The 17,220-nt window shown below is 48.2% G+C and overlaps 1 protein-coding gene across 1 annotated transcript in view; it reads left to right on the plus strand.

Moving 5' to 3' along the window:
- Positions 1-17,220, plus strand: part of LOC137562270 (uncharacterized) — a 294,902-nt gene that overhangs the window by 107,965 nt on the left and 169,717 nt on the right. The gene's annotated exons all lie outside the window — the stretch shown is intronic.

Below are 17,220 nucleotides of genomic sequence, written 5' to 3' on the forward strand. Positions count from 1 at the left end.
TTCCCCCGCCTATCTTTATTTTTGTATAAGGGCTCTTTCACATTAAGCCAGACTTTGTGCGTTAACGCAAACGGCAGCCGTTTGCGTTAACCAAGGTAAGATGAAAGTCCATAGACTTTCATTTTACCTTTCACACTTGACGCTGCGTTTCGATGCGTTACGGTTCCGACGCACCCGGGCGCAGTTTTTCCTCCAACGCACCCGCCAGCCGGCGTTTTCCGTCGGGTTTAATTACCAGCTACCGCCGCTGATTGCGTCGCACCGCAGATACCCGACAACACACCGCAGAACGGCTCCTGCTCGCGTTGTCTGATGTGAAAGAGCCCTAAGCATAAATGTGTTTGATTTTTTTTTTCTGTCTGTTTTACAAAACAAATTGTGCCTTTAATGCATGGCAACCAGAATACCCGAGGCAACATTATTATTATTAATTGTATTTATAAAGCACTAACATATTACGCAGCGCTGGACAATAAATAGGAACATGATAAGATAAACATGTGAATGTACAGTACAGTGCAAAACATAGTAATAACCAGGCTGTTTTACTTGTTTTATTTTGCTGCCTGAAAGAGTTAATTTTTAGGCATGGAAGTGACAGCTTCTGACTTGTTGGTAGCTTGCTGGGAATAGAGTAAACATCACTGATAAGGAAATTACAGCCATAAAAGTTTTCCTGGCAGAATACAACTTCTGATAGCAGAGGGAGATAATACATGAACTATTGACCTTTTCTAACTCTGGAACAATTAATAGGCTGGCACTGAGCAGAGGCAACAAACATCTTATCTAGTTTGTAGATGTTTAAATATAAAATAAAACCAAGGGATATCTAAAAAAAAGGCATTCTTAGGAGTAGCAGCATAAATACAATTGTTTATCTCATCAGTTTATTTTCACCTCAGGCTCACATTAAATCTGCCTTGGTAAATACTGTAATGGATATGATTAAGTTTAGGTGCACATCATATACCATACTAGCTACAAAGCAGATGCTACACAAACTGAGGCAAGTTATTCCCTCTTATTGGTTGTCAATAGAATCCTTTACAGCCATGAAAGGGGAAAGCCTGAGAAAATGTATTTCCACTAGTTGACCACTTTGGATGGACTTAAGAGAGTCACCAAAGTTCCAATACTTCTATAGTTCTGAATTCTAAATGACACATATAGACTTCCTAAATCCCTGTCCCATTTACCTATATAGCTGAATGTTGAGAGGATATGGGGCAGCCATATTTATTTCCTTTTAACCAACACCATTTCCCTGGCATCCTGCTGATCCCATTGGCTGCAGTAGTATCTGGATCACACACCTAAAGCAAGCATGGTGCTAATCCAGTCAGGCTTCAGTCAGAAACATTTGATCTGCGTGCTTTCTCAGGGTCTATGGCTAAACGTAGAAGAGGATAAGCAGGACGGCTAGGCAATCTGCATTATTTATAAGGGAAAACGAAGTCAGCCTCCATTACCCCTGTCAGTTCAAGTGTTCTTTAAGGGCTCTTTCACTCGGACATCTGAACTGCGCACTTGAAATGTGCGCTAATGCTGGGAATGCACGATTTGTTTCTGCCGTGCATTTCTGCTCTCAATTGTTTTTGCCACTCAATTTCAGCTCTCGATTTAGCTCTCGATTCTTATCTTCCTCTCGTTTTTCTTATCTTTTTTCCATTCACTTCTATCAGAAATCGAGTGGCAAAAGAATCGAAAGGGAGATCGGACATGTCGGAAATTATCTATCTAACCATCTAATCAGCTACAAAACGAACCGTGTATTCCCAGCATCAGCCTCCTATCTCCCATTCAATGAGCGTCATTCGGCTGCAATTTAATGCATCATTTGGAAAGAGCAACATTTTCACTTTTTCTATTAAAAAAAGATGCTGTCTCTGCAAAACAGAGACATTTGTGAGTCATGCTCTTGTGCTTTTGTGCCATTCAAACAACAACTTTAGGATCTATATACCGGTATATATATATTGCATATTATAATACGTTATTGGATTTCAGCCTGCTAATCCCAGCTTCAAGTCTCAGCCAGAACACATCTATCTAGATTTTGTAGAGTTAGCACATGGTAAGCCAACAGGCATCTTCAAACTGCAGACAGATGTGCACCAGACGGCAGTGTGGAGATGCAGCAGTGCATTGAGTTACTCCATTCCTCACTAGTGGGTTTTCTCTTGATATAATAGGCTCTCCCAGCTCAACAACCAAGTATGGCAGATACAGGAAAATTAATACTTACCTACAGGAAATTTTCCTTTCCTGGTGCAATTCCATGGCAGCATACTATGGGGTTCTGGGCCCTGCCCCCTAACCTCATTACACCATATCTATAAGATTCTTGAACATACAGACTCCACCATTCTTGTAACTATTGTCCTCCCCGTACGGGGTGGGATCGTATGCTGCCATGGAATTGCACCAGGAAAGGAAAATTTCCTGTAGGTAAGTATTCATTTTCCTGTTTCCCTCGTGCTTCCATGGCAGCATACTATGGGATTTAACTATAAAATAATACAACAGGGAGGGATATGCAACCATTTATTTAAACAGTAGTAGCAACTGCAATCACCAAACGACCCACATCAGAAGATGTAAGTAAGGCAGGATCTATTCTGTAATGCTCTATAAACGTATTAGCTGAAGACCAGCCAGCAGCTTTACAAATAGCCACAGTAGAAACTCCAGGTAACGATGCCCAGGAGGAAGCCATGCCTCTTGTGGAATGGGCTGAAGTGTGACCAGGAGGAAGTAGCCCTTTAGACCTATATGCATCACAAATAATTTTTCGAATCCAGGCTAAAATGGTTAGAGATGAAGCCTCCTTCCCCTTTCTGTAATCAGAGGGAGAAATTAACAGATGATCTGATTGCTTTTAGTAAAGTATTAACGACAGCTTTGGAACATCCTAGCTAACCTTTCCCCTTCAATATCCAAGCTGCTAACCAAAGTCTCTGGGGATCCGGATGGAGCACTTGACCTTGGGATAGAAGGTGCGGGCATACTTGAAGGAACAATGGTTTTGTCTGTGCCAGTTGAAGAAGTAGTGGAAATCACAATCTGTTCGGCCAGTAAGGGATAATTGCCAGTATCTTGGACTTCTCCACCAGTACCTTACGTAAACATCGAAAGATTGTCGGTATTGGGGGAAAGGCATAAAGAAACAGGGGAGGCCAAGGCTGAGCTAATGCATCCACTCCCATGGACTTCTGACTCCAATTCCGAGAGAGAATTGGGGAAGCTTGTGATTGGTTTCTGAAGCGAAGAGATCCAGAACAGGCAGACCGAATACTTGAGTTAAGTGATGAAACACTTGCGGTTTTAGAGACCATTCGTTGTTGTCTATCATTGTTCGAGATAGAAAATCTGCTTTCGTGTTCAAATGTCCTGGAATATAAGTTGCCTTCAGGTAAGGTATAGTAGATTGACTTTGGCCCATGAGAGAAGTAGAAGAGCTTCCTGTGCAAGAACTCGACTGTGCGTACCCCCTAATTTTGTATGTAAGCCACTAATGTTGAATTGCCTGATCTGACACAGACTGGTTTCCCTTTCAGAAGTGGAGCAAATGCTAACAGAGCTAGGCGAACTGCACGTAACTCTAAGAGATTTGAATTCTTCAATACAGGATGACGTGGCCAACGAGATTGGACTACGTGATCTAAACACCAAGCTCCCCAACCGAAGAGGCTGGCATCTGTTGTTACATAAATCCACTGGATCGGCAAAAGTTAAAATCCGTTCAGGAGATGATCTTCTTGACACCACCAAAGTAGAGATCTTTTCATTGATGGAGAAATCAGAATTCTCTGTTGTAAATCTTCCTTGTTCCACTGTTGTAGAAAAGGCAGTTGAAACCCTCTCATGTGACAGTGAGCCCACTTGATCATGGGGATGGTTGCAGCCAAGGTCCCTAAGAGCTGTAAACATTCTCTTGCCAACAAATGATTTGAAGAAAGGGTTTTGTGAATCCACTTAAAGTGAACCTAAAGCCAGTTAAAAAAATGAGATTAACTCACCTGGGGCTTCCCTCAGCCCCCTGCAGCCGATCGGTGCCCTCGCAGCTCCGCTCCGATGCCTCTGGACCCGCCGGCGACGAATTCCGGTTTCGCCGTCACCGGCCGACAGGCATGGGAACGCGAGTGATTGTTCGCATTCCCAGCCTGTATATCGCCCCCTATGCTGCTATTGCGGCAAGGAGGTCGCAATAGCAGCATAGGGGGCGATATACAGGCATGGGAACGCGAACAATCACTCGCGTTCCCATGCCTGTCGGCCGGTGACGGCCAAACCGGAAGTGTTCGCCGGCGGGTTCAGAGGCATCGGACCGGAGCTGCGAGGGCACCGATCGGCTGCAGGGGGCTGAGGGAAGCCCCAGGTGAGTTAATCTCATTTTTTTTAACTGGCTTTAGGTTCACTTTAAGTACAGATGGAATATTGGAAACTCAAAGAGTAACAGTGTTGTTTATCGTATTGAAACAAGCACCTAGATAGACCATCGACCTGGTTGGCACTAGTTGACTTTTCTGAAAGTTTATTATCCAGCCGAAATTCTGCAGCAACTTCAACGCCATGTTCGTATGAGTGAGTAACAACCTTTTTCGAGTTGGAAAGAATTAGGATATCGTCCAAGTAGTGCAAGATTTCGATCTCTTCCTCTCTGAGTAGAGCTATAACAGCTTGCAACACTTTTGAAAAAGTTCTGGGAGAGGTGGAAAGACCGAAGGGGAGTGCACTGAACTGTAGATGGATGTCTTGGATGGTAAACCTTAGATATTGTTGGAACTGAGGATGTATGGGAATATAGAAGTAGGCATCCTTTAGGTCTATGGAAACCATAAATTCGTTTAGCTTGACTGCAAGAATTATTGACTGAAGCGACTCCATTTTGAATTTCTCCAAGTGGATGAACTTGTTCAATTTCTTGAGATCTATCACCAGCTTCCAACCACCCGTCTTTTTTGGCACCAAAAATAGAGGAGAGTAAACTCCTTTGCCTTTCTAACAGCGAGAAACTTCCAAAACTGCTTCCTGATGAACTAGTTCTTTGATATACTGTATTAAAGAAAGTCTCTTTTCCTTTGAAGTCGGCAGATAAGTACAGCAGATCATGTTTAGAGGTTGAGATTTGAATTTCCAGCGATGGCTTTTTGATATGGTCGAGATTACCCATGAATTTGAAACCCTGTCCGTCCACACTCGATTGAAGGCTAAAAGCCTTGCTCCAACCGGAGTGTGGGCGGACAGGGGCTCAAAAGGATTTTCCCAGACATTGACGAGATGTTTGAGCTGACTTAGCAGATTTCGGTAAAGTAGACAGAGCTCCTTGCCACTTCCTTTGGTATTCTCTATCCGGTTTATAGGAACGAGTATTACGAAGAAATCTATTCTGAAATTGTGGTTTTGGAACAAACTTTTGCTTCCTGTATTTCCTACCCTGCTGTGGGATGTCTCCTAATTTACCACCAGTTTTCTTCAAAATGGCGTTGTCTAATTTTTTTGTTTACCATTGTAGGGAATCTTCACCCAGTTTTGCTTAGAAGAAGGGTCTGCATACCAAGGTTTAAGCCATAGGGCTCTTCTAGCTGTGACTGACGAGAACATGGCTCTGGAGCAGGGGTCGAGTGGGGCGTGGACGCGGGTGGACGACGTCCACTTACTATTTCCTGAGGGTGGACGCCGTCCACCCTGGCATGTGTGGAGGGGAGCAGCGCAGTGGAAGGAGAGCTGTGAGCAGCAGTGGAGAAGGGGGGCCATCCCCCCCCCCCCCCCCTTCCCTCACCTTAGGGCTCTCCATCCATCGCTGTCCCCTCCAGAAGTAATGTGCGGGCAGCCGGCAGCCGGCGGGACTTACCTCTCCCTGTTCCGACGCCGAATCTGCGTGCTGCTGCTCTGGTCTAGACCAGACTAGCGGCAGTGGAGTGCTTGCGCCGGAACGAGGAGAGGTAAGTCTCACAGCTCTCCTTCCACTGCGCTGCTCCCCTCATGCTGGAGGGACACCTGACTACCTATTCTGGGGACATATACCCCTGACTACATATATACTGGGCACATATACCCCCTGACTACATATACTGGGCACATATACCCCCTGACTACAAATACTGGGCACATATACACCTGCCTACATATACTGGGGCACATATACCTCTGGCTACATATACTGGGACATACTGGCACACCCCTGGCTACATTACAGGGCACATATACCCCTGGCTACATATACTGGGCAAATGTACCCCTGCCTACATATACTGGGCACATATACCCCCTGACTACATATATTGGGCACATATACACCTGCCTACATATACTGGGGCACATATACCTCTGGCTACATATACTGGGACATATACCCCTGGCTACATATACTGGGCACATATACCCCTGCCTACATATACTGGGCACAAATACCCCTGCCTACATATACTGGGCACATATACCCCTGCCTACATATACTGGGACATATACCCCTGCCTACCCCTGCCTACATATACTGGGCACATATACCCCTGGCTACATATACTGGGCACATCTACCCCTGCCTACATATACTGGGCACATATACCCCTGCCTACATATACTGGGACATATACCCCTGCCTACCCCTGCCTACATATACTGGGCACATATACCCCTGGCTACATATACTGGGCACATCTACCCCTGCCTACATATACTGGGCACATATACCCCTGGCTACATATACTGGGCACGTATAGCCCTGCCTACATATACTGGGCACATATACCCCTGGCTACATATACTGGGGACATATACCCCCTGGCTACATATACTGGGGACACATACCCCTGGCTACATATACTGGGCACATATACCCCTGGCTACATATACTGGGACATATACCCTGACTACATATACTGGCACATATACCCCTGGCTACATATACTGGGCACTAGTGTTGGGCGAACAGTGTTCGCCACTGTTCGGGTTCTGCAGAACATCACCCTGTTCGGGTGATGTTCGAGTTCGGCCGAACACCTGACGGTGCTCGGCCAAACCGTTCGGCCATATGGCCGAACTAAGAGCGCATGGCCGAACGTTCCCCGAACGTTCGGCTAGCGCTGTGATTGGCCGAACGGGTCACGTGGTTCGGACCCGAACGCGCTCTGATTGGCCGAACTGTCACGTGGTTCGGGTAAATAAATACCCGAACCACGTCATATCTCCGCCATTTGTCTGTGGGTTTAGCTTTGGGTAGGCAGGCAGGGTAGTTCGCGCTCCAGCCACGCTAGCCAGGGTCCCCCCCAGTCATTGTGTGTCGCTGCTGGGAACAGTAGTACACCGCTCGTTCAGCCACACTATATAGCATTCTGTGTACTGTTCTGTGTCTGCTGGGAACAGTAGTACACCGCTCGTTCAGCCACACTATATAGCATTCTGTGTACTGTTCTGTGTCTGCTGGGAACAGTAGTACACCGCTCGTTCAGCCACACTATATAGCATTCTGTGTACTGTTCTGTGTCTGCTGGGAACAGTAGTACACCGCTCGTTCAGCCACACTATATAGCATTCTGTGTACTGTTCTGTGTCTGCTGGGAACAGTAGTACACCGCTCGTTCAGCCACACTATATAGCATTCTGTGTACTGTTCTGTGTCTGCTGGGAACAGTAGTACACCGCTCGTTCAGCCACACTATATAGCATTCTGTGTACTGTTCTGTGTCTGCTGGGAACAGTAGTACACCGCTCGTTCAGCCACACTATATAGCATTCTGTGTACTGTTCTGTGTCTGCTGGGAACAGTAGTACACCGCTCGTTCAGCCACACTATATAGCATTCTGTGTACTGTTCTGTGTCTGCTGGGAACAGTAGTACACCGCTCGTTCAGCCACACTATATAGCATTCTGTGTACTGTTCTGTGTCTGCTGGGAACAGTGGTACACCGCTCGTTCAGCCACACTATATAGCATTCTGTGTACTGTTCTGTGTCTGCTGGGAACAGTGGTACACCGCTCGTTCAGCCACACTATATAGCATTCTGTGTACTGTTCTGTGTCTGCTGGGAATAGTGGTACACCGCTCACCCGTCACTGTATAGCATTGTGCTCTGTGTCGCTGCTGGGAATAGTGGTACTGTATAGCATTTCTGTACTGCCACTGTACTGCTGCCAGTCAGCGTGTACTGTAAGGATAAGTGAAATGAGGAAGAAATCCGGTGAAAGAGGGAGGGGCAAGGGAAGAGGTGTTTCCCCTGACGGTTCACGTACAGGCCACAGGGGAGCACCCAAGAAAACCCACTCAATACCGCCCATGTTGTCCAGGACAACAACCCTCACAAATCCAAAAGAACAGGACCAGATAATTACTTGGATGACCTCTCAAGCGTCCAGCAGTGGGTTAAGCAGCACCAGCACATCACGCACGAGGTCCGAGTCCTCAGCCAGTTACAAGGAGCCAGTGGGCACAAAGCTGACACAACCGGCAGCGACACCACGCACACAACTGCCAGATAACCAGTCCGATGAATTACCTCAGGACACAATGGGGTATTCGCAGGAGCTATTCCCAGCCCAACAAACTTCCACCTTTCAAAGGTCAATGGAGGAACAGCCAGAAATGTTGTGCCTGGATTCACAACCGTTAACTGTGGGAAATGCACCGCGCACTGAAATACGAGGCGAGTCCGAAGAGGACTCGGAAACCCAAATCCCAGAGCAATTTGGGCAGGAGGGGTTGCAATTGCAGGAGGTCGGCCGACAAGATCTGGAAGACGACGTTGGAGTGTGCTGCGCAGAGGTTGTTGTGGGGAGCTCTACTCCACGGCGGTGGCCCACAATGACATATGACGAGTTTGAGGAGATGGAAGAGGAGGGTATGGACAATGTGGACAGAGACCCAGATTTTGTTTGTGAACGAGAACATCGCCGTCGTAGCAGCAGCACAGATGAGTCTGTTGAAGAACACACTGCTGCACGAGTTCGCCTTGTGCCACAAGGTAGGCGGCGCGCAATTTCAGGCACCACAAGCGTGGAAGTTCAAGTGAGAGGCAAAAGAGGAGCAAACAGAAATCGCCAGCAAGGAGGCAGGTGCTCCAAAGTCTGGGCTTTCTTTGAAGACTGCACTGAGGATGTTACCATGGCGATTTGCAAGGTGTGCAAGACCCGCCTGAGCAGGGGGAAAAATATTAACAACCTCTCCACCACCAGCATGAGCCGTCACATGCTATCCAAACATCCCACTCTTTGGGCAAACGCGTCAGGACAGGGTACCAGAAACAACACTGCCTCCCTTGGGTTCACCAGACCCGCCTCAGCAGCAGCAGTAGCCCAGCCATTGCGTGGTTCACAACATTCACAAACATCAGACGACGCTGACACTGTCACTTTCCGGAGTAGTGCTCTTGAGGTCTCCCAGTGTTCATCAAACACAACAACCAACAGCCCTTCCGTGTGCAGCGCTACGGTTCAGTTGTCTGTGTCGGAGATGTTTGAGCGCAAGAGGAAATTGCCAGCAAATGACCCCCGGGCCGTGGCAGTAACAGCCAGCATAGCCAAGCTTCTGGCCTGCGAAATGCTGCCATATCGATTGGTGGAGACAAACAGCTTCAAGGGCATGATGTCAGTGGCCATCCCACGTTACGTGGTTCCCAGCCGCTACCACTTTGCACGCTCTGCAGTGCCTGAGTTGCATGAGCACGTGGTCAGCAAAATAACCCGAAGCTTGAAGAATGCCGTTGCCTGCAAGGTTCACCTCACCACTGACACCTGGACGAGTGCGTTCGGCCAGGGTCGATACATCTCCCTTACCGCGCACTGGGTGAACCTTGTGGAGCCTGGCAGCGATTCCTCACCTGCTACGGCACGGGTGTTGCCCACGCCACAAACAGCTGCACCGCCGTCCCTCCCACTGGATAACAGCAGCACCTACCTCTCTGACTCCTTCTCCTCCAACGCATCTCAAAGCTGTACCTCATCCGGAAACGCTAACCCAGCAGCAGTAGGATCGTGGAAGCAGTGCAGCACAGCTGTTGGCATGCGTCAGCAAGCGTTGCTGAAGCTAATCTGCCTTGGGGATAAGCAGCACACAGGGGAGGAAATTTGGAGGGGAATAAAGGAACAGACGGATTTGTGGCTGGCACCGCTGGACCTGAAACCGGGCATGGTTGTGTGTGATAATGGGAGTAATCTCATTCGCGCTTTAAGGTTGGCTAAGCTGACACACATCCCTTGCCTGGCGCACGTGATGAACCTAGTAGTTCAGCGGTTCCTGAGGACATACCCAGGCGTGCCCGATCTGCTGTTGAAGGTGCGTCGAGTGTCCAAACATTGTAGAAATTCCAGTACTGCTTCGGGGGCACTCGCCAAGATGCAGGAGCGCTTCAATCTCCCCCACCATCGCTTGCTGTGTGATGTCCCTACGCGCTGGAATTCTACGCTGCACATGCTAGCCCGCTTTTGCGAGCAGAAGAGTGCAGTGGTCCAGTACATGACGGCGCAGTACCGAGGCGCATCCGGCCAGCTGCCAAGCTTCTGTGGATCCGATTGGGCCAACATGTTGGACCTCTGCCAAGTCCTCCAAAATTTTGAGCAATCCACGTTGCTTGTGAGCAGTGACAACTCTTCAGTCAGCATTACCATACCACTGCTGTGTTTACTGAAGAGGTCGATGTTAAAAATCAAGGAAACAGCTGTCATGATGCAACTGGGGGAATCTGAAGGAGAAAACGATCAGCGTGATGGTACCAACATCAGGCCATCCGCCTCAGGGAACGCTGGCCCCAGCAGCTATGACGAAGAAGAGGAGGAGGAACAGCTGGAGTTGGAGCAGGAATTTCATGCCACCACTGACGAGGGCCAGAGCGGTGCACGTTGGACTTCCACAATTCAACGCGAATGGTCAGCAGAAGCAGACCAGGAGGAAGGTGACGACTATGATGCATCACAACAACTATCACAACGCTCACAAGAGGATGATGAGGATTCTGGTAGGACTCTGGCACACATGGCTCAATTCATGCTAGACTGCATTGAACGTGACCCACGCATTGTGCGCATTCTGGACAACACCAATTACTGGGTTTATACCCTTCTGGATCCACGGTACAAACACAATGTTCCAAAACTGCTTGAAGAAAGAGTCAGACAGGTCAAAATGGAAGAATACCAGCAGGCCCTTGTGGAGACTTTAGAGAGGAGATTGACATCCTCCCCCTCCTCTAGCCAGTTGTACGCAGACAGACTGACTTCCGCAAACCCAGGACGACCAGGAGGGCAGCAAACAACGCAAGCCGCAGCTAGTACCCAAAAGGGAATGGTATCGGCAGTGTCCTTGGAGTGGGAAAATTTTCTGACACCCATGCAGCCGCAGCCCACTGAACAGCAAGCGTGCAGATCCACCTCCAACACCGATCGCCTGGAGAAGATGGTCAAGGACTACATGTCAGATGGCGTAGCTGTGTCGAACCATCCATCTGCACCCTTCAACTATTGGGTATCGAAGCTAGACACCTGGCACGAACTGGCAATGTACGCAATAGAGGTGCTGGCTTGCCCGGCAGCCAGCGTTATGTCGGAACGCTGTTTCAGTGCTGCCGGAGGCATCGTCACAGATCGGCGTATCCGCCTCTCTACAGAAAATGCAGACCGTCTGACTCAAATTAAAATGAATCAATCCTGGATTGGAAATGACTACGCAACACTCCAGGACCCCAACCAAGTAACATGACCAATGAACATCTGGGATGGTGTTGCGTTTCCGGGCCCTGTTTATTGAACCTCTCATCTGTATTACATTTATGACTGCATGGCGGCAAAAAGCATTGCTGCTATATCCGCACGCTTTTTGTCCACATGCAAGGCCTGGGTTGTTGTGTCTCACAAAGCGTGGCCTTCTCCTCCTGCGCCTGCTCCTGTTCCATCACGTCTGCTGCTGCTGGGTTAGCGTTGCCGCGTGGTCCCTGTTTATTGAACCACTTATCTTTATTACATTTATGACTGCATGGCGGTACAAAGCCTGCTATCCGCACGCTTCTTGCCCTCATGCAAGGCCTGGGTTGTTGTGTCTCACAAAGCGTGGCCTTCTCCTCCTGCGCCTGCTCCTGTTCCATCACGTCTGCTGCTGCTGGGTTAGCGTTGCCGCGTGGTCCCTGTTTATTGAACCACTTATCTTTATTACATTTATGACTGCATGGCGGTACAAAGCCTGCTATCCGCACGCTTCTTGCCCTCATGCAAGGCCTGGGTTGTTGTGTCTCACAAAGCGTGGCCTTCTCCTCCTGCGCCTGCTCCTGTTCCATCACGTCTGCTGCTGCTGGGTTAGCGTTGCCGCGTGGTCCCTGTTTATTGAACCACTTATCTTTATTACATTTATGACTGCATGGCGGTACAAAGCCTGCTATCCGCACGCTTCTTGCCCTCATGCAAGGCCTGGGTTGTTGTGTCTCACAAAGCGTGGCCTTCTCCTCCTGCGCCTGCTCCTGTTCCATCACGTCTGCTGCTGCTGGGTTAGCGTTGCCGCGTGGTCCCTGTTTATTGAACCACTTATCTTTATTACATTTATGACTGCATGGCGGTACAAAGCCTGCTATCCGCACGCTTCTTGCCCTCATGCAAGGCCTGGGTTGTTGTGTCTCACAAAGCGTGGCCTTCTCCTCCTGCGCCTGCTCCTGTTCCATCACGTCTGCTGCTGCTGGGTTAGCGTTGCCGCGTGGTCCCTGTTTATTGAACCACTTATCTTTATTACATTTATGACTGCATGGCGGTACAAAGCATGCTATCCGCACGCTTCTTGCCCTCATGCAAGGCCTGGGTTGTTGTGTCTCACAAAGCGTGGCCTTCTCCTCCTGCGCCTCCTCCTGTTCCATCACGTCTGCTGCTGCTGGGTTAGCGTTGCCGCGTGGTCCCTGTTTATTGAACCACTTATCTTTATTACATTTATGACTGCATGGCGGTACAAAGCCTGCTATCCGCACGCTTCTTGCCCTCATGCAAGGCCGGGGTTGTTGTGTCTCACAAAGCGTGGCCTTCTTCTCCTCCTGCGCCACCCTCCTCCTGTTCCATCACGTGTGCTGCTGCTGGGTTAGCGTTACCGGTCCCTTTTCCTGGAACCTCTTATATGTATTACATTTATGACTGCATGCCGACAAAAAACATGTTACCTGTGCAAAGAAAACAGACATTTCCCGCATTTAAAAGACAGTTTTCCCTTTGAAACTTTAAAATCGATTTTCTCAAAAACTATAAGCTCTTTTTGCTAATTTTTTTTTCCTCTTGTACCCACTCCCAAGGTGCACATACCCTGCAAATTTGGGGTATGTAGCATGTAAGGAGGCTTTACAAACCACAAAAGTTCGGGTCCCCATTGACTTCCATTATGTTCGGAGTTCGGGTCGAACACCCGAACATCGCGGCCATGTTCGGCCTGTTCGGCCCGAACCCGAACATCTAGATGTTCGCCCAACACTACTGGGCACATATACACCTTGCTGCATATACTGGGCACATAAACCCCTGGCTACATATACTGGGGACATATACCCCTGGCTACATATACTAGGCACATATGCCTCTGGCTACATATACTGGGGACTACTATACTCATGGCTACTTATACTGGGGACACCTATAGACCTGGCTACCTATGCTGGGGGTACCAATTTTGGGGAACTGCTGTCACGTTATCTGCATTTTTGTGGAACCGCTGTTATGTATTGTGGGGAACAGCTGCCAGATTATGTGTATGTTAGGGGAACGGCTGCTGCCAGATTACGCATATTTTGGGGAACTGCTGCCAGATTGTGTATGTTTGGGGGACCACTGCTGCCAGATTATATGTATATATAATATATGATCCGCTGCCAGGTTTCGTGTATTTTGGGGAACTGCTTCCAAATTATGTGTATGTTGGGGGAACTGCTGCTGCCACATTGTCTATTTTGGGGGAACCACTGCCATATTATCTGTATTTTGGAGGAACTTTTACCAGATTATGTGTCTTTTGGTGAAATGCTGTCAGATTACATCTATTTTTGGGGGATACACTACGGCAGAGCTCAAACTTCCCCGGCAGACCTTTCACATCACTGCTAAGGTCATGTATATTTGCCCCACCCATGACCACCCCCACATTATGCTTGACCACGCCCATTTGTTGGCTCCCCGCGCGACGCAGGGGTTTTCCAGGTGAGTCCACTCACCTCTTTTCCCAGGACTAGACCCCTGCTCTGGAGGATGCCCTTACACCATCTATAGCAGCTTCCCCAACAAAGGCCTCGATTCATAAAGCATTACCTCATGCGGTAATGCTGAAAACAGCAGACTTTACCGACCACTTAGCAAAATGTCAATTCATAAAGGCTGTTACCGCATGAAAAGCTGACATTACCGACCAGGGAGCTAAATTACCGACTTGGCTGCAGTTACCGACAACACATGTCAGTAAATTGTCAGCAAATGTCAATTCATAAAGCCTTCAACATGCGGTAAGCCTGGCGGTAGTTACCGACACCTCTGGTGAGGTCTTAACAAGTTACCGACACCTCTGACAGCTCTGATTAATGCAAAGTGCAGAGATCCGAAAGTCTGTTTGATTCATCTGTGGAGAGAGCCAGAAAGCCCTCTGTGTGAATCATTTCAGCAGGCAAGGAAAGACTGTGTGACTCATCTGCCTGAGTCATCAGTGGTAAGAGCCGGCTGTGTGAGTAATTTCTGCAGGCAGGGAAAGACTGTGTGACTCATCTGTCTGAGTCATCAGTGGGAGAGCCAGAGAGAGCCGTCTCTGTGATTCATTTCTGCAGAGCAAAGAGGGAATCGGGACACTGCTCTACTCTACCGCTCAATGGGCTGCGGTAATTTACCGACCTCCAAGGGCAGCTGGGGAAATCTTTATGAATTAGCACACAGACCGGGAAAATACCGAGTGCGGTATTTTCCCGACAAGATTTTTGTTATCGCACTGCTGTTTATGAATCGAGGCCAAAGTCTGAAGAAATTTTGAGATCTTCCAAAGCCAAGATGATTTGATCTACGTCTGTACCTGATCGAACTGCTTCTTCCAATGTTATTTGTCCAAATCTTCATAGCCCTTGACAATGAAGTTAAAGCTATAGCAGACTTGCAAGCTCCGCCAGCAGCTAAATAATTTTTCTTTAACTCATTCTCCATCTTTCGATCTAAGGTATCTTTGAAACAGGCAGAATCTTCCATAGGAAATGTGACATGTTTTGCCAGGTTTGCCACTGACGCGTCCACTAATGGTGCTGTTTGTAAAAAGTCTGCGTCTGAATCTTTCAAAGGATACAATTTTGCCCATCTATTTACCAGGGAAAGTTTGTTCTCCCTTTTTTTTCCATTCCTCAAGAATGGTACCTTTGATTTCCTTAATTAGTGGAAAGGTTGGTCCTATTTTTGATAAGTGCGGAAAATATTTTCCTACTCCCAATGTTGAATCATCAACATCTTCCCATGGAAGGGCTTCTTTAACCAGCTGAGCGGTCTGGACGAGCTCAGCTCGTCCAACACCGCCAGCGGCTGCCGCTCAGGCCCTGCTGGGCCGATTTTGATGAAATAAAAAGCAGCACACGCAGCCGGCACTTTGCCAGCCGCGTGTGCTGCCTGATCGCCGCCGCTCTGCGGCGATTCGCCGCGAGCAGCGGCGAAAGAGGGCCCCCCTAGCCGCCTGAGCCCAGCGTAGCCGGAACAAAAAGTTCCGGCCAGCGCTAAGGGCTGGATCGGAGGCGGCTGACGTCAGGACGTCGGCTGACGTCGATGACGTCACTCCGCTCGTCGCTATGGCGACGATATAAGCGAAACAAGGAAGGCCGCTCATTGCGGCCTTCCTTGTTTATTCTGGGCGCCGGAGGCGATCGGAAGATCGCCTCCGGAGCGCCCTCTAGTGGGCTTTCATGCAGCCAACTTTCAGTTGGCTGCATGAAATAGTTTTTTTTTTATTTAAAAAAAACCCTCCCGCAGCCACCCTGGCGATTTAATCAGAACGCCAGGGTGGTTAATGGCAGTGACTAAAAGTTCTACTAAGGTAAACTGAAAGTTAGATGGTGCTTCAATTCCGGTATCTGAATCTTCGGCTTGATCTGTTTGAATGACGGATGCACCTTGGGGTGGTTGTGAAGATGTAGATGGCATTTGTGAGGCAATCTCCTCTCTGACGGCTTGTTTAATAAGCTCCAATACTCTGGAAGAATTCTCTGATTTATTTACTTGGTTCTCTTCAAAACACTTTTTGGATACTATTTTTCCTGGAAGAGCCTTTCTCCCACATATCCAGCAATCCGATTTTTTTTTGGTTTTGTCACCGATGTAGGCATAGGAGAGCGTCGCCTTGAACCTAGTTCTTGACCTGTAAGACGATCTTCTAGAAGGAGATCTTCTAAAATTTCTTTGAGGTGAAGAACGTCTTCGAGAAGAACTACGACTTCTCCTTGATGTGGAGTATGTAGGTCTTGATTTCTCTTTTGAGCAACGTGCTTCTGGATATTTAGGTCTAGAAGGGCTAAAAAAGAATACGAATTAGTATTCATAAGCCAAGACCCTCCTTTTTTTCCCTTCTTTTTTTTTTAACTTCTGCTCACACACCCCTACCTGCGAGCTTCCAACTGGTCTTTATTGTGTCCCATTATAATGAGAAAGGCTGCATAAAAAGAGAGGAATTGAAAAAATAAAAAATGATTAGAAAAAAGAAATTAGAATGAATGAAATAAATAAATAAAAGAGAAGAAAAAGAAGAAACCCATAAACATACCTAATAGTTATCCTATTTGCTATGTACTTCAATAAACCTCATCTTTAAAAAAACAAAACAAAACATACCTAATAGAAATAACAGGTATGTTTCTCTTTAAAGAGAGTCTGAAGCGAGAATAGATCTCGCTTCAGACCTCATATATAGCAGGGGCACGTGTGCCCCTGCTAAAACGCCGCTATCCCGCGGCTTAATGGGGGTCCATGTCCCACCAAATCCCCTCCGTAATGCGGGGGAGCGCTTCCGCATTGGGGCAGGGCTAACCGCCACAGCCCTGCCCCACGCGCGTCTGTCAGTGCGTATCTCCGCCTCTCCCCCGCCCCTCTCAGTCTTCCTTCACTGAGAGGGGCGGGGGAGAGGCGGCGATGCGCGTCTGATAGACGCGCTGGGAGGCAGGGCTACAGCCGTTAGCCCTTGCCTCCAGGAAGAGAAATCAGCGACCAAGTCTGCGACCAAGGTTTGCGGGGGTGGGTTGGGGGGTCAGGGACCCTCGTTC

Source organism: Hyperolius riggenbachi, chromosome 3, assembly GCF_040937935.1.
Source record: "Hyperolius riggenbachi isolate aHypRig1 chromosome 3, aHypRig1.pri, whole genome shotgun sequence".
Lineage (NCBI taxonomy): Eukaryota > Metazoa > Chordata > Amphibia > Anura > Hyperoliidae > Hyperolius > Hyperolius riggenbachi.